Genomic DNA, 14,734 nt, shown 5'->3' with positions numbered 1-14,734 from the left:
ATTGGTTTTGCCATACATCAACATGAATCTGCCACGGGTATACACGTGTCCCCCATCCTGAACCCCCCTCCCACCTCGCTGCCCGTACCATGCCTCTGGGTCATCCCAGTGCACCAGCCCCAAGCATCCAGTATCATGCATCGAACCTGGACTGGCAATTCATTTCATATATGATATTATACGTGTTTCAATGCCATTCTCCCAAATTATCCTACTCTCTCCCTCTCCCACAGAGTCCAAAAGACCGTTCTATACATCTGTGTCTCTTTTGCTGTCTCACATACAGGGTTATTGTTACCATCTTTCTAAATTCCATATATATGCATTAGTATACTGTATTGATGTTTTTCTTTCTGGCTTACTTCACTCTGTATAATAGGCTTCAGTTTCATCCACCTCATTAGAACTGATTCAAATGTATTCTTTTTAATGTCTGAGTAATACTCCATTATGTATATGTACCACAGCTTTCTTATCCATTCATCTGCTGATGGACTTATAGAATATTTTAAATATCTCATGTAGATCTCTGTATCACTGATCTGTAGTATCTTTTCATAAGACATTTAACAATATAATATATAAGTATGAGAGAACTTTACATTTTGATGATGGTTCTATTACATGCTTATTCCTACTTTGTATAAATATTATACCTTAAAAATGAGCCTTAGTACCTAAAGTAGTCAGATTCATAGAGACAGAAAGCAGAATGGTGGTTGCCAGGGTTTAGGGAGAGAGGGGGTGGGAAGTTAGTGTTTAATGGGTACAGAATTTCAGTTTGGGAAGATGAAAAAGTTCTGGAGGTGGATAGTGGTAATAGTTGCACAACAACGTGAATGTACTTAATATTGCTGAACAGTTAAACGGTTAAAATGGTATATTTTATGCTATGTATATTTTTCCACAATAAAAAAATTTAATAACCTTGTCAGGGCAGTATTTTTTGAACTGCATGCTATATGCATTAGTTGATCATGAAAGCATTTTAATAGGTCATGTGTGTGCCTGCTAAGTTGCTTCAGTTGTGTCCGACTCTTTGCGACCCTATGGACTATAGCTGGCCAGGTTCCTCCATCTGTGGGATTCTTCAGGCAAGAATACTGGAGTGGGTTGCCATTTCCTACTCCAGGGGATCTTTCCAACCCAGGGATCAAACCGTGTCTCCTGCATTGACAGGTGGGTTCTTTACCACTAGCACCATCTGGGATGGTTAGCATATAAACAAATGAAAGAAAGAGAATAGAACAGAATAAAATATATAAATGCATTGCTCACCATAAGGGGAAGTACAGTTCAAACTTGTGTTTCATGATGATGTAGCCAATTGGTATGGCAGTAATAGGCTGTACATGGCTGATGTCTTAGTCCCTTTGATAAATTCCCTATTCCGATAGGAAATGTGCCGGTGAAAAATTGATGCCAGTGACACACTGATTTCTGAGTATTTGGAAAAACCCCTCTGTAGGTATGGGTTACTGATATAAAATATATTTCTTTTCATGGTTGATATTCAAAATATTAAAAGACAAATATTTCAGATAGGAGGAAATCTAATTGATAGGCAGTAAACCCTTGCATCAACAAGTTCAGATAACCGATGTCTTACAGCTTTAACTGAAGCATCAGCAATAAAGCTTTATCTGTCTCTCTGGCCAAGGAGGGGTCTTGACTTTGTGGAAGATGAGATCACCTTTCAGGGAAACATGCTTTTACCAGTGAAGCACTGATTGAATAAATAAGTCCCTATACCCTGAGGAGGCTGAAGTCAGATGGATGAAAACTGGCCAGATCCTAGAGTTTCTACATGAACTACTCCATCTGTGGTTTTCTATTTTTTTTTCTTTTTTTTTTACACATTTTTGCACCCAGCTGAGTCTAGGCCGATTTGCCGTGTAATTCATGTAAAACTTTCCCTGAATCAGCAGCTATAAATCCATCCAGCTGTCCACTGCAGCTCATTGGAAGTGTCCTGATACTATTTGGGGCTTAATTTCACTGGGTCATTAGTGCATAACTCTCAAGAGAATGCTTACATTTTGATTTTTCTTGATTTTTTTTCCAAAGAGGAAAAGTTTTCCTTGACAGATGGCTGTTACTGGTGGCTGGCAAGCAAGCTGATGGATGAGTTTGTTTTTTTTTCGTTTGGCATGTGCAGTGGGGCATGCTCAGCAGTGCGGCTGTGGCAAACCATTCATTAGCCTCACTTTTGAAGGCTACTAGAGATGATATTGGTGTGTGATGCTGTGTGAACTCTGCTCACATCCAACTGGAATAAATAGGTTAATTGCTCGATGAAATTAGCTCATCCAAGTTAGCTGGTCTGGCAATTGGGTGGTAAACAATTACCAAGAATTACTCTTGTGAATTTACTGACTATTCTCTCTGGAACTAGTGGTCTGGTTGAGAGTTTTGTAACAGTTGCCTGAAAGATATATGATGAAGGATGTCCACTGTACCTGTACTACTTGGTAGTTCTTAGGAATGTTTCTGCATTGTAATAGGTTGTTGTTCAGTCACTAGGTAGTGTCCAACTCTGCAGCTTCATGGACTGCAACATGTCAGGCTTCCCTGTCCTTCACTATGTCCCAGAGTTTGCTCAAACTCATGTCCTTTGATTAGGTGATGCCATCCAACTATCTCATTCTCTGTCACCTCCTTCTCCTCCCACCCTCAGTCTTTCCCAGCATCAGGGTTTCTGCATTTATATTTATGTTAAACTGTGCAGTCAGTAAATTTCAGATTCAGAAAGACTGCCTGTCATGTCTCATAATCTAGGAACAAGAAGATGCTTCACTGCTGTTCAGAGCTAAATTTAAGACAAGTTTAAAGCTAAGTTACTTTTGTCTTCTATTAATTGCAAAGACAATAGCTGGACTCAAAACTGCTAGACACGCATGACTTTTCAAGTCAAATCACAATTTTAATAATACCTTTCAAATCTCATTTCTTGAGTTTTTTCCCATTTGAGTAAGAAATTTCTTTCTTAGCATAGGAGAATAATGTAATTTTTTCCTTGTTTTCTTCTCCTTTAAAACATTGCCTTCCTGCTTTTCCTCACTTCATCCTAGCTCCCAACTTCCAGCCAACCATGAATCTGCTTTCTATCATTACAAATTAGTTTGAATTTTTCTAAACTTTTATATAAATGGAATTATATAATATATGCTCTTTAAATCTGGCCACTTTCATTTTCAGCATAATTATTTGAGATGCATCTATGTTGTTGATTGTATCAATAGTTTATTGCTTTTTTATTACTTAGCAGTAGTATATTGTATGATTAGATCACAATATGTTTATCCATTCACCTGTTGATGGCTGAGTTTTTGATGAGTATGCCTATTTGTGTGTATATCTATATCTGCTATAAACATTTATTTACAAGTCTTTATATAGATATGCTCTTACTTCTTTTGAGAAAATACTAGGAATAGAATGATTGGGTCATATGGAATATTTAGCACTATAAGAAATTGTCAAACTCTTTTCAAAGATGTTGTTCAGTTGCTTAGTCATGGCCGACTCTTTGCAGCCCCATGGACTGCAGCACGGCAGGCTTTCCTGTCCATCACCAACTCCTGGAGTTCACTCAGACTCACGTCCATCGAGTCAGTGATGCCATCCAGCCATCTCATCCTCTGTTGTCCCCTTCTCCTCCTGCCCCCAATCCCTCCCAGCATCAGAGTCTTTTCCAATGAGTCAACTCTGCATGAGGTGGCCAAAGTACTGGAGTTTCAGCTTTAGCATCATTCCTTCCAAAGACCACCCAGGACCAATCTCCTCTAGAATGAACTTGTTGGATCTCCTTGCAGTCCAAGGGACTCTCAAGAGTCTTCTCCAACACCACAGTTCAAAAGCATCAATTCTGCGGCGCTCAGCTTTCTTCACAGTCCAACTCTCACATCCATACATGACTACTGGAAAACCATAGCCTTAACTAGATGGACTTTGTTGGCAAAGTAATGTCTCTGCTTTTTATATATGCTATCTAGGTTGGTCATAACTTTCCTTCCAAGGAATAAAGCATCTTTTAATTTCATGGCTGCAATCACCATCTGCAGTGATTTTGGAGCCCCCAAAAATAAAGTCTGACACTGTTTCCCCATCTATTTCCCATGAATAAACCTTTATATAAGAAGTATTAGTTCTGTAGCTTTTTTTGTTCTGTTTTCCAAAGTTATTTTCAATATTCTAGGTCTTTTGCACTTCTGCAGTAATTTTAGATGCATTGATAAGATTCTACAGAATCTCCTGTTAGGTTAAGATCACGACAAATCTAATGACCAGTAAGGGGAGAATTGACATGTTAGCAATGTTAAATGTTTTGATTCTTGAATAAGATATATCTTTCCATTGATTTAGATCTTCCTTAGTTGCTTTTATCACTAAAGTAATCATAATTTTTGATGCTATTTAAATTTTTCAATTTTTAATTGTTGCTCATATATAGAAATACAATTTATGTTTGTCTGTTAATGTTGTATACTTCAATCTTGCTAAATTCACTTAGTTCTAGTATCTTTTCTGTAGATTCTATAGGTTTTTTATGTAGGTGCTCATATTATCAGTTAATGCAGTTTTATATCTTCATTTTCAATCTGGATACTTTTTATATTTTTACCTTGCCTTATTGAACTATTCAGAACTTCCAATAAAATGTTAATAGTAGTTGTGAGAATGGACATCGTTGTCTTTTTTTCTGATTTAATATGTCACAGTTCTGTAGAATAGTTGTAGGTTTTCCATAGATACTCCTTATCAAATTTAACAAGTTGTCTCCTACTCCTAATTTCCTGAGAGGTTTGTTTTTTTTTTTTTTTAAATCAGGAATAGATGTTGGATTTAGTCAGTTGCTTGTTCTGTATTTGTCAAAATCATTTTCTCAGTTGATTAATGTGGTAGATTACACTGATTTTCAAATACTAAACAAAGCATGCATTGCTAAGATAAACCCTACTTGATCAATCTGTATTATCATTTTTATATATTGTTAGATTTATTTTGCTAGAATCTTGCTTAAAATTCTTACCTCTATGTTCATGAGGGATATCTTTCAATAGTTTTCTTATAATGAGTTAGCTGGTTTAGTTATCAGGATTATATGGGCCTCAGAGAATGAATTGGAAAATAGTCTCCCCTCTTCAATTTTCAGCGAGTTTTGGTAGATCTGGCATCATGTCTTCCTTAAATATTTTGTAGAATTAATAAGTGAAGTCATCCAGGCATAGAGTTCTCATTGTGGGAAGGCTCTTAACTAAAAATTCAATTTCTTTCATAGATACGGGCTATTTGTGTTATCGAATTCTTGAGTAGAGTTTCTAGCTTATGTTTTTCAAGGAGTTTGTCCATTTCATCTAAGCCATTAACATTATTGGCCCAAAGTTATTTTCTTTATTTCTCCCCTTTTAATATCTATAAAATCTGTAGTGAGGTCACATCTCTCATTCTTGTTATTGGGAATTTTTTTCTCCTCACATTTGTTCTTCCAGGCTAGAGGTTTATGAATTTTATTAAATTGCATAAATGTCTCAACCAGCTCTTGGTTTTTATTGATATTCTCTATTGTTTTTATATTTTTCTAGTTCACTGATTTTTAATTCTAATCTTTAGTATTTTCTCTCTTTTGCTTACTTGTGTTTAGTTTCCCCTTCTTTTTAAAGTTCCTTAAGAAGGAAGCTGAGGGCACTGATTTAAGATTCTTATTATATATAAATAATATAATAAGATAATATGATAATAATATATTATATATATAATAATTTATATTTAATTAAATAAAATAATAAGAATATATTCTTATTCTTTTTATAATGTAGGTACTTAGTGCTGTTAGTTTCCCAGCATCCCACAAGTTTTGGCAGATTATATTTCATTTTCATTAAAATTTTAGTTAAAATTATTTTACTTTCTCTTCTATGTCTTCTTTGACCTGTGACTTAGAAGTATGGTATCTCGTCTCCAAATAATTGGGCAATTTGTAGATCTTTCTAATTTAATTCCACTGTGTCAGGAAAATATTCTTTGTATAACTCAACTGATATATCCTCTTGATGAGCTGACCTCTTTATCTCTGTTTGTATTGTTTTTTATCCCTGTTAATATTCTTTGCACTGAAATCAACTTTGTTCAAAATTAATACTTATTCCAGTTGTTTTGATTAGTGTTTGCTTGGCATGGCTTGTTCCATCCTTTAATTTTAACCTATTTTATCTTTAAATAGTTATCTTGAAATTTCATTTAATTTAATTATCTCTGCCTTGTAATCAGCATATTTAAACAGTTTTGTTTTGATTATTTATATGGTTGTTTAAATCACTCATCTCCCTATTTATTTTCTATTTGTCCTATATAGTCTTTACTCCTTTTTAATATTTTTTTTGCTTCTCTTGGATTGAGTAATTTTTATAATTCCATTATATCTTAGTTGGTTTGCTAATTATAACTTTTGTTGTTATTGCAGTGGATGCTTCAGAGTATACAGTACACATCTTTAACTGAAGGTAACAGTTTATTTTCCAGTGATATTATGTTTCACATATACTGTGACAATCTTACAATAGTGTACTTCAGCTTCCCCTTTCTGGTCTCTGCGTTATTGCTAGCATATCTTTCATATCTACATGTGTTATTAACCTCAGACTATATTGTTATTGTTTATAAGAAGTCACTCTTTTAAATAATTAAATTATAAGAAAAATCTTATATATTTTCCCACATCATACTACATCCTATACTCTTTATCCCTTTACACAGATTGATATTTCCATTTGGTACAATTTTCCTTATGCCTAAAGGACTTCCTTTAACATTTCTTGTAGTGCAGCTCTGCTGGTGATGAATTATTTTTAGCTATTGTATTTCTAAAGATATCTTTATTCTGCCTTCAGTTTTAAAAGATATTTTTTTCTGGATATAGAATTATCAGTATGACAGTTTTTATCTTTCAGCCTTGAAAACATGTTCCACTACTTTTCAGTTGCATTGTTTCCAATGAGTGATCTTCTATTTTCCTCATCTTTGTTCTTTGGGACCTAATAAGTCTCTTTTCTCTGGAAGCTTTTATGATTGTCTGTTTATCAGAGTAATATGATTATAATGTTCCTTGCTGCAGTTTTCTTCATGTCTCTTCTTGGGCTTTGGTGTGCTTTTGATATCTGTAGTTTAAAATTTTTAATAAAATTTGGGGGATTTTATCCTTCAAATATTTTTCTTTATCCTTCAACCTCACTCCCTTTCTTCAGAAACTCAAAGTGGATGAAAGACAAATAAATAAATGTAGTTGAAACATACACACATATAATTAAAGAAATTCCAATTACACATAGTTTAGACCCACAGCTTGCTGGCTCTCTATTTATGGTTTATTTTTTAGTCTTTGTTTTGCTCCATATTTTATTTTGGGTAGTTTCAGTTGCTCTGCCTTTATAGTATTATTTCTTTTTGCAAGTCTGCTGCTGCTGCTGCTGCTAAGTCGCTTCAGTCGTGTCCGACTCTGTGTGACCCCATAGACGACAGCCCACCAGACTCCCCCGTCCCTGGGATTCTCCAGGCAAGAACACTGGAGTGGGTTGCCATTGCCTTCTCCAATGCATGAAAGTCTAAGCCACCACAGATCTTATCCTGTGTATTGTTTCATCCCAGACATTGCAGGTTTTATATTTCAGAGTTCAATTTGAATTATTTTTGTATTTTCCTTTTCCCGAAACATTTTCAGTCTTTTTCTCTCTCACCTCTTGAATATTTGGAATGCAAATACAATAGCTGATTTGAGGTTTGTCTGCTAATTCTAACACTAATGTCAATTATGGATTGGTTTCATTTGCTTCATTATTTTATTTTCTTTCTTATAGGTCATGTTTTCCTGTTTCTTTACATGTCTGTTAATTTTTGATGGTCTTTGTGAATTTTGCCCTTTTGGGTGCTGGATTTTTTAAAATTATAAATATTGTTAAACTTCATTTTGGTACACTGTTAAGTTACTTGGAAACAGTTTTATATTCTCTGGGTCTTGCTTTTTAAGATTAGTAAGGCAGGACCAGGGCAGCATTTAGTCTAAAACTAATTACCCTCTACAACTGAGGCAGGGCCCTTCTGAGTATTCAATACTTCATGAATTATAAGGTTGTCCAGTCTAGCTGTTGACACCAGGCACTATTCCCAGTCCTGTGTGATCTCTAGCTACTGTTTCCTTTAATCCTTTTGGGTGTTCCTTTTCCCTGCCTCAGATATTTCTTCATAAGCACGTGCTGATCATCACTCTGCTCTTTACTCGAGTTCTCTCTCTATGTAGCTTCTCCTCCTCTGTGGTAAACTGTTTTGTAAACTCCAGCAGTTTTTTCCTTCCTGAACTCTCAACTGTGTCTCCTCAACCAAGAATCAACAGTTTCTAACTGGGATCTTCCTCTGTATTTTCTTTTCTTAAGTTCAATGCTTCATTTTGTACATGGTTCTAATAGAGATTAAACTATTTTCAGATTGGGAATTAGTTTCCTTTGGAGAAAGCTTGAAACTTTAATTCTCTAGTCACCTAGATTTTTTCTTTTTTTAAGTAACTTCCAATTTACCACAATTAGTTAAAGCCTATAACAAATATCAGGTCATTTGATGAGTAAACCATTTTCATCTATATAAAACTGGAATTTGGAAACTGAAGACCTGAGTTTCAGTCCTGGCTCTGTTACTTACTAATTACTTACTTACTCACCACATTATCAGGAAATAAAAGAGCTCTTTCAAATGTTCCTAAATACTTTAAATGAAGAGAAAGTAAATATATTTGCTTCACCTAAGCTCATAAATTCTGCATTACATACAATGTCAACTTTAGTTAAAACCTCTTCTAAACTTTTCCTGAATTCAGAAGAGTTTGAAACCTGGCCTTGAACAAGTTGCTAAACCAAATCTCTTTGAGCCTGTTTTAAAAGTGTGAGCTTTCCTTTTTATGAAGTTATAAAGTTTATATGAGATAATAGGTATAAGAGAACAGATTCAGTATGCTATTCTGGGTTCTTCTTAAAGGTAATACTTGTTTTTTTCTTCCTGGATATCAGTTGGGGAAAAAGATCTGGTTTAGATGATAATATACTGGTGTACTCAATCATTACAAATTAAGTATGAGCTACTGATACAGAGACTGGCAGATAAAAGTTACTTTTATGCATGCATTTTATTTCAGTGCCAGAACAGCAAGTTTAGATGATATGGCATATTTATTTTGTAACTTGCTAAGTATTTAATACTTAAATCCTCTTATAAGCAATATATTTTGGTAAAGTACTTTTCCTGTTTTGTGCTCAATTTTTGATTTTTTAAGCTTCCAATATCTCCCACTTTTATTGATCATTATTTTATTTTTCCAACATGTCTTACATAGGATTTTGCGAGGAGCATGTATACATATAAATGACTTTTTTTTAAAGCTTGTATCAGAGTAAATACGTTGGTATCAGTAAACAAATATAATACAAATTTACTCATATACTTAAAGTGTAGAGGTGTTATACTCTACATCCATACAGACAGTTCTAGACATGGTTGACACTTAATTGACTACAAAAAGGGATAAGGTTCCCCTTTCATATTTACAGTTAGTTAATATGGCATTGCCAAAAAATAGGAATAATCTGGGCATTGGTTTCATGGAAAAACTGCACTGTAGTAAAATGTGATAACATTCATTTCCTGTTAGGATTCCTTTCTTAGGAGTCAGAAAATTAAATTTAAAAAGAAAAAAAAGGAAATAATTTTAAATGAGAGAATGTAAAAAGACTAAATATATAAACCTTTCTTTTCCTGTAATGTAAATTTGAAATACAATTTTTTGAAAAATGAGAAGAAGATATTGCAAGACACTTTGAATGTCCCATTTCATTAAATTAGAACTTGTGATTGAACTCCCATCTAGTTTTCTTCTCTTTTGATAAATTATTGAATGCTTGAAATTTATCTCTAAAGTATTTCTCCCCCTGTACTGGACTGTGAAAAGTTTCTCCCCAAACTCCTTTTCCAAACTGTGGATCGGAAACAATTCCATGAAGATGATACTATGCTAGTGAAAGGGGAAAGAGGAAACTCAGTCTGTATAACCTACAGCAAGACAGGGTTCTTACTTCTGATCTTAGACACAATGAAGACCAGGGATGAACCATGTGTTACACCTTTCTCAGGGAGCTTTTTTATGTCACTTCTCTTGATGTGCTCGGCATTCTTTGCTATGCTGATCCTAGGTACTGGATCCCTCTTTTAACAAGAAAAGTTCTCAGAGCCTCTCCAATCAACCACACTTCAAAAGATTTAGAGCGAGAGGCAGTCTCTGCTGTGGACTGAAGCCTTGTGTCCTTCTCGCTCCTCAAATCCATGTATTGAAGCTCCTAGCCCCTGATGGGATGATATTAGAAGATGGGGCCTATGGGAAGTAATTAGGTCTTGAGGGTAGGGCCCTGATGAATGGGGCTGGCACTCTTACTAAAAGGATAGGAAAGACATAACCTCACTCTCTCTCAGGCATGTGAGGATATAGCAAAAAGATAGCTGTCTACAAGCCAGGATGCTCTCACCAGACACTGGACCTGCTGGCGCCTAGATCTTGGACCTCCTGGCCTCCAGAACTGTGAGAAACAAATGTTTGTTGCTTAAACCATCCAGTCTATAATATCATCGTTATAGAAGCCCACACTGACGCAGTCTGCTAGGTATCTTACCATCTTTCCCCCTCTTTCCTTTCCTTTCTTTCTGCATGGGATGGACTTATTTTCAGACTCTCAAAAAGGGTTAGACTATGACCTTTCCTTCTCTGTCTTTCCATTCTTTTCCAGGAAAGGCCTATCTCACAGGAGAAAGCACGGCCACCTAGGCAAACCTTGATCACAAAGTATACTGCTTTCATAACGTGACCATGCTGCTTTCACATCTCTGACTGCCATTTGATCTTCTGTTTATGCCTCATTTAAGTTTGTCTTAGGTTGAAGGTGAAGGTGAAATCACTCAGTCGTGTCTGACTCTTTGCGACCCCGTGGACCGTAACCTACCGTAACCTTCTCCATCCATGGGATTCTCCAGGCAAGAATACTGGAGTGGATTGCCATTTCCTTCTCCAGGGGATCTTCCCAACCCAGGGATTGAACCTGGGTCTCCCGCATTGGAGGCAGACGCTTTAACCTCTGAGCCACCAGGGAAGTCCTTGTCTTAGGTTACTTATGTAGAATTACCACTATAGTCATCTTCTGACTGATTGAACTACGAGTAAAAGCCTTGAAATGGAACATTAAGCTATATAAATATTGAAAAGACATGCTTCTGTTCCTTCTTAATGACACTGACTTTAAAATTGTAAATATAGGGTGCTGAATTCTTCAGTTTTTAGTGTGGTCTTGATTTTGCCTTGGGACTTAAGAATCCAAATGAATTGCATTTAAAATAATTTAAAATTGTTTCAGAAGGAATGCAGTCTATACAACCTACAGCAAGACAGGGTTCTTACTTCTGATCGTACACACAATGAGGACCATTGTGTCCAGTGGACCAGCTAGTAGGCCACCTATGCTCTACTAGTTTAAAGAGCAGATCCTATTGCATGCTTCCCTTTTCTGAAGTAATTTTTTAATTAATGAAGTAAGTAATGTCAAGTCTGGGATAGAAAGTGAAGGATACTTTGTTAGCTTCCTGTCTGGCATATCCTTACTGTTCATTCATTTCTATTCAGTAAATGTTTATTGAAAACCTACTGTCTACATAAAAAATATTCACACCCTAAAAGTTGAGAGTTATGGTTTATTCAGTTGGAATTTTTAGGATATCAAACCTGAGAAACAGTATCTCAAGTAACCCTGAGAGAACTGCTCTGAGGAGGTGAAGGGAGGAACTAGGTTATATAGAAGTTTTGCAGCAAAGGGCAGGTAGTCTGAACATCAAAATATTATTGTTAAAGAAAACCAGGTATTTCAAGTTAAGGAATTTAGTGTTTTTCTATGTATGGGAAGATGCAAGAGTCTGGGCTCACTGAAATAAAATTTCTTTCCTATTCATCTCAGCTATCAGGGCCAGTATCCTGTGTTGTGCATATTCTGAGCTCCCTTGGTGCTCACCTTAGGGAGTGACTGCAGTCTGATGGCTACCAGACTGGTGATATTCTTCTTCCCAAGTGCCCTAAGGGCTCACCAGCTCACCCTGAAGGGCTGCAGTCACTGATGACTGTCATATCCTTGTTTATTGACATGGCAGCCGGTATTCCATTTTTCACACTCTGTGCCAAATTAAGAAATCCCTGTCTGAGCAGAGGAAGCCAATTTTTACAATAGAGTTTGCTAACTAAGTACACTAGTGGGACAGAGAGGAATGGTACCAAACTCTTCATTATCAGAAACAGTTTATTATCAGATAGTATTATTATCAGAAATAGACTTGATTCTGTCATGTATAATTAGACATTATGAAATCAAGGCCTATTCATATGAATTTGTCTTAACCAAAAAAGGGAGGCATTATTCAACAATACCATGTAAGTGAATACTAATTTTTGTATTCCTTATTTCTTTATAGTTTGGTTTTTATATTTCTGATTGATCTTCTGTGGGCTCCAAACACTTCAGACTTCCTTGCCTGAGGCTGCTTATCAGGTAGTTACCGATCTGTAAGCAGTGTTTTATCTAAGTATTTTTCAAACAACTTATTGACCCTTTTATTAAAGTACAGTATATTGAGAACAAAATATGTGAAGTATTTTAGCATAGATTCTCCACAAATATTTTCCTCAAGCTTTAAGATTAAGTTCTAGGACCTCCTGGAAAATAGATATAAATGTCAGCTCTGGTCTTCATTATCAGGAAATAAAAGAGCTCTTTCAAATGTTCCTAAATACTTTAAATGAATAGAAAGTAAACATATTTGCTTCACCTAAGCTCATAAATACTGCATTACATACAATGTCAACTTTAGTTAAAACCTCTTCTAAACCTTCCCTGAATTAAGAGGAGTTTGAAACCTGATTAAGTAACAAAGGGATAGGGAAAATCTTTGCAAGCTTATCTTTTTAGGCCAAGAATTTAACCTTGTACCTTTGGGCTCAAATATTTACATGGGAATAAAGATTTTTTTAGTAGTCATTTACACCACCACTATGTCTAATACACAATCCTTCCTGCCCAAATCCCACTGTTTCCTAAGGAGGACCCCCGTTCAGGAGGTATGAGAACAAAATTCAAAACAGGTAGAAAGGATTTTATGAGCTTTATGGGTTGGTGAATGACACGAAATCTCATAAACTGCCATTTTTACTTCTATTGGCAATTATCCCTAAGTGAAAGTAAAATTGCTACTCTTCTGGATTTTAAATTGTAATTATTATTATTTTAGGTCAATTATTTTGTTATAGGTTATTCAGTAAAAATTTTTTGTAGTAACGTATTATTGTTACAATATTTTTTCTATAAGATTCACTAATGATGTTAAGATGTATGTTTGTGGTTTATTTCTAACACTTTTACACTGAGGGCTTTTTTTCCCCCAACATGACATTATCTGTAATGGAAGGGGATTGATAATTTTTGCTTTGCCTGAGGCTGTATTGCACATGTGTGCACACACACACCACAAATTTGATTCATGCCATAGAAAGAAAAGTGGAAAAACCATGTCAGATTTCAAGTACAGTGATATTCTAAAATCTAAGCTACTTTACAAGAAGTCAGAGTGTTTAATAAAACAAACCCTGAACATCTTCATTAATCAAGCTGCGTGTGGCAGCCTGTGTTTGCAGCTGCAGGACAAAAATACCTCAGCCCCTAACTTCTTTTTATCCCACCCAGTTGGAGGTAGATGAAGCACACTCTAGGCTAAGCTGTAAATGTTGTGGTATTTGTCTTTTCCCTCCTTTTTCTGACTTTTCCCTTCCTCCCTATTTCCCGTTTGCCCTTCTGTTCTTCTCAGGCTTCCTGCTCCTCAATTCAAACAGGAAAGGATCTTATAAAGACCCATTTATACCTATTGATTGACTGATTACAACACTTCTGAAATGCCTTCACACGGAAGCATTGCATCAACCGGACTTTTCTCTCCGATTGTAGGACAGGCTTATTCCCTGTTGGGAAAACTCTGTTTCCTCAGCAAGCTGGTAAAGAGATTGTTTGGAGAGCGAGATTAGGAGGAGGCTCTCAGGAGCCTCAGAAATCACATTTATCCTGGTCACACAAAGTTAATTTAGACCTTATAATGTTTTTAGTATCCAAGCATTGCTGTACAGTGAGAGCCTGTAAAAGAAAAGTTTGTGCTTTGTTGTTCAGTTGCTAACTCGTTATAACTCCATGGACTGCAGCATGCCAGGTTTCCCTGTCCTTCACTGTCTCCCAGAGTTTACTCAGACTCATGTCCATTGTGTCAGTGATACCATCCAACCATCTCATCCTCTGTCGTCCCCTTCTCCTCCTGCCCTCAATCTTTCCTAGCATCAGGGTCTTTTCCAGTGAGTCAGCTCTTCACATCAGGTGGCCAAAGTATTAGCACTTCAGCTTCAACATCAGTCCTTCCAATGAATAGTCAGGGTTGATTTCCTTTAGGATGGATGGGTTTGATCTCCTTGATGTCCAAGAGACTCTCAAGAGTCTTCTCCAGCACGAGTCAATTCTTCGGCACTCGGCCTTCTTTAAAAATGTCAAGAAGACTTCATTCGAGACTAGTGCCAAGGGAAGAGAGATAGAATATCACTGAGATAAAAGGCAGGAGGATTTTTAAACAATGG

General features: G+C 36.0%; 1 protein-coding gene and 1 non-coding gene across 2 annotated transcripts in view; one reads left to right on the top strand and one right to left on the bottom strand.

The window, feature by feature from the left end:
- The window catches only part of TAFA2 (TAFA chemokine like family member 2), a 171,354-nt gene that overhangs the window by 86,525 nt on the left and 70,095 nt on the right, over positions 1–14,734 (top strand). The window lies entirely within an intron of this gene.
- On the bottom strand, positions 11,106–11,177 carry TRNAW-CCA. Its single transcript has one exon. It is a non-coding gene; the product is annotated as a tRNA-Trp (tRNA).

This window comes from Oryx dammah, unplaced genomic scaffold, assembly GCF_014754425.2.
Source record: "Oryx dammah isolate SB20612 unplaced genomic scaffold, SCBI_Odam_1.1 HiC_scaffold_29, whole genome shotgun sequence".
NCBI lineage: Eukaryota > Metazoa > Chordata > Mammalia > Artiodactyla > Bovidae > Oryx > Oryx dammah.
This window is presented reverse-complemented; position numbering and strand designations above follow the sequence as displayed.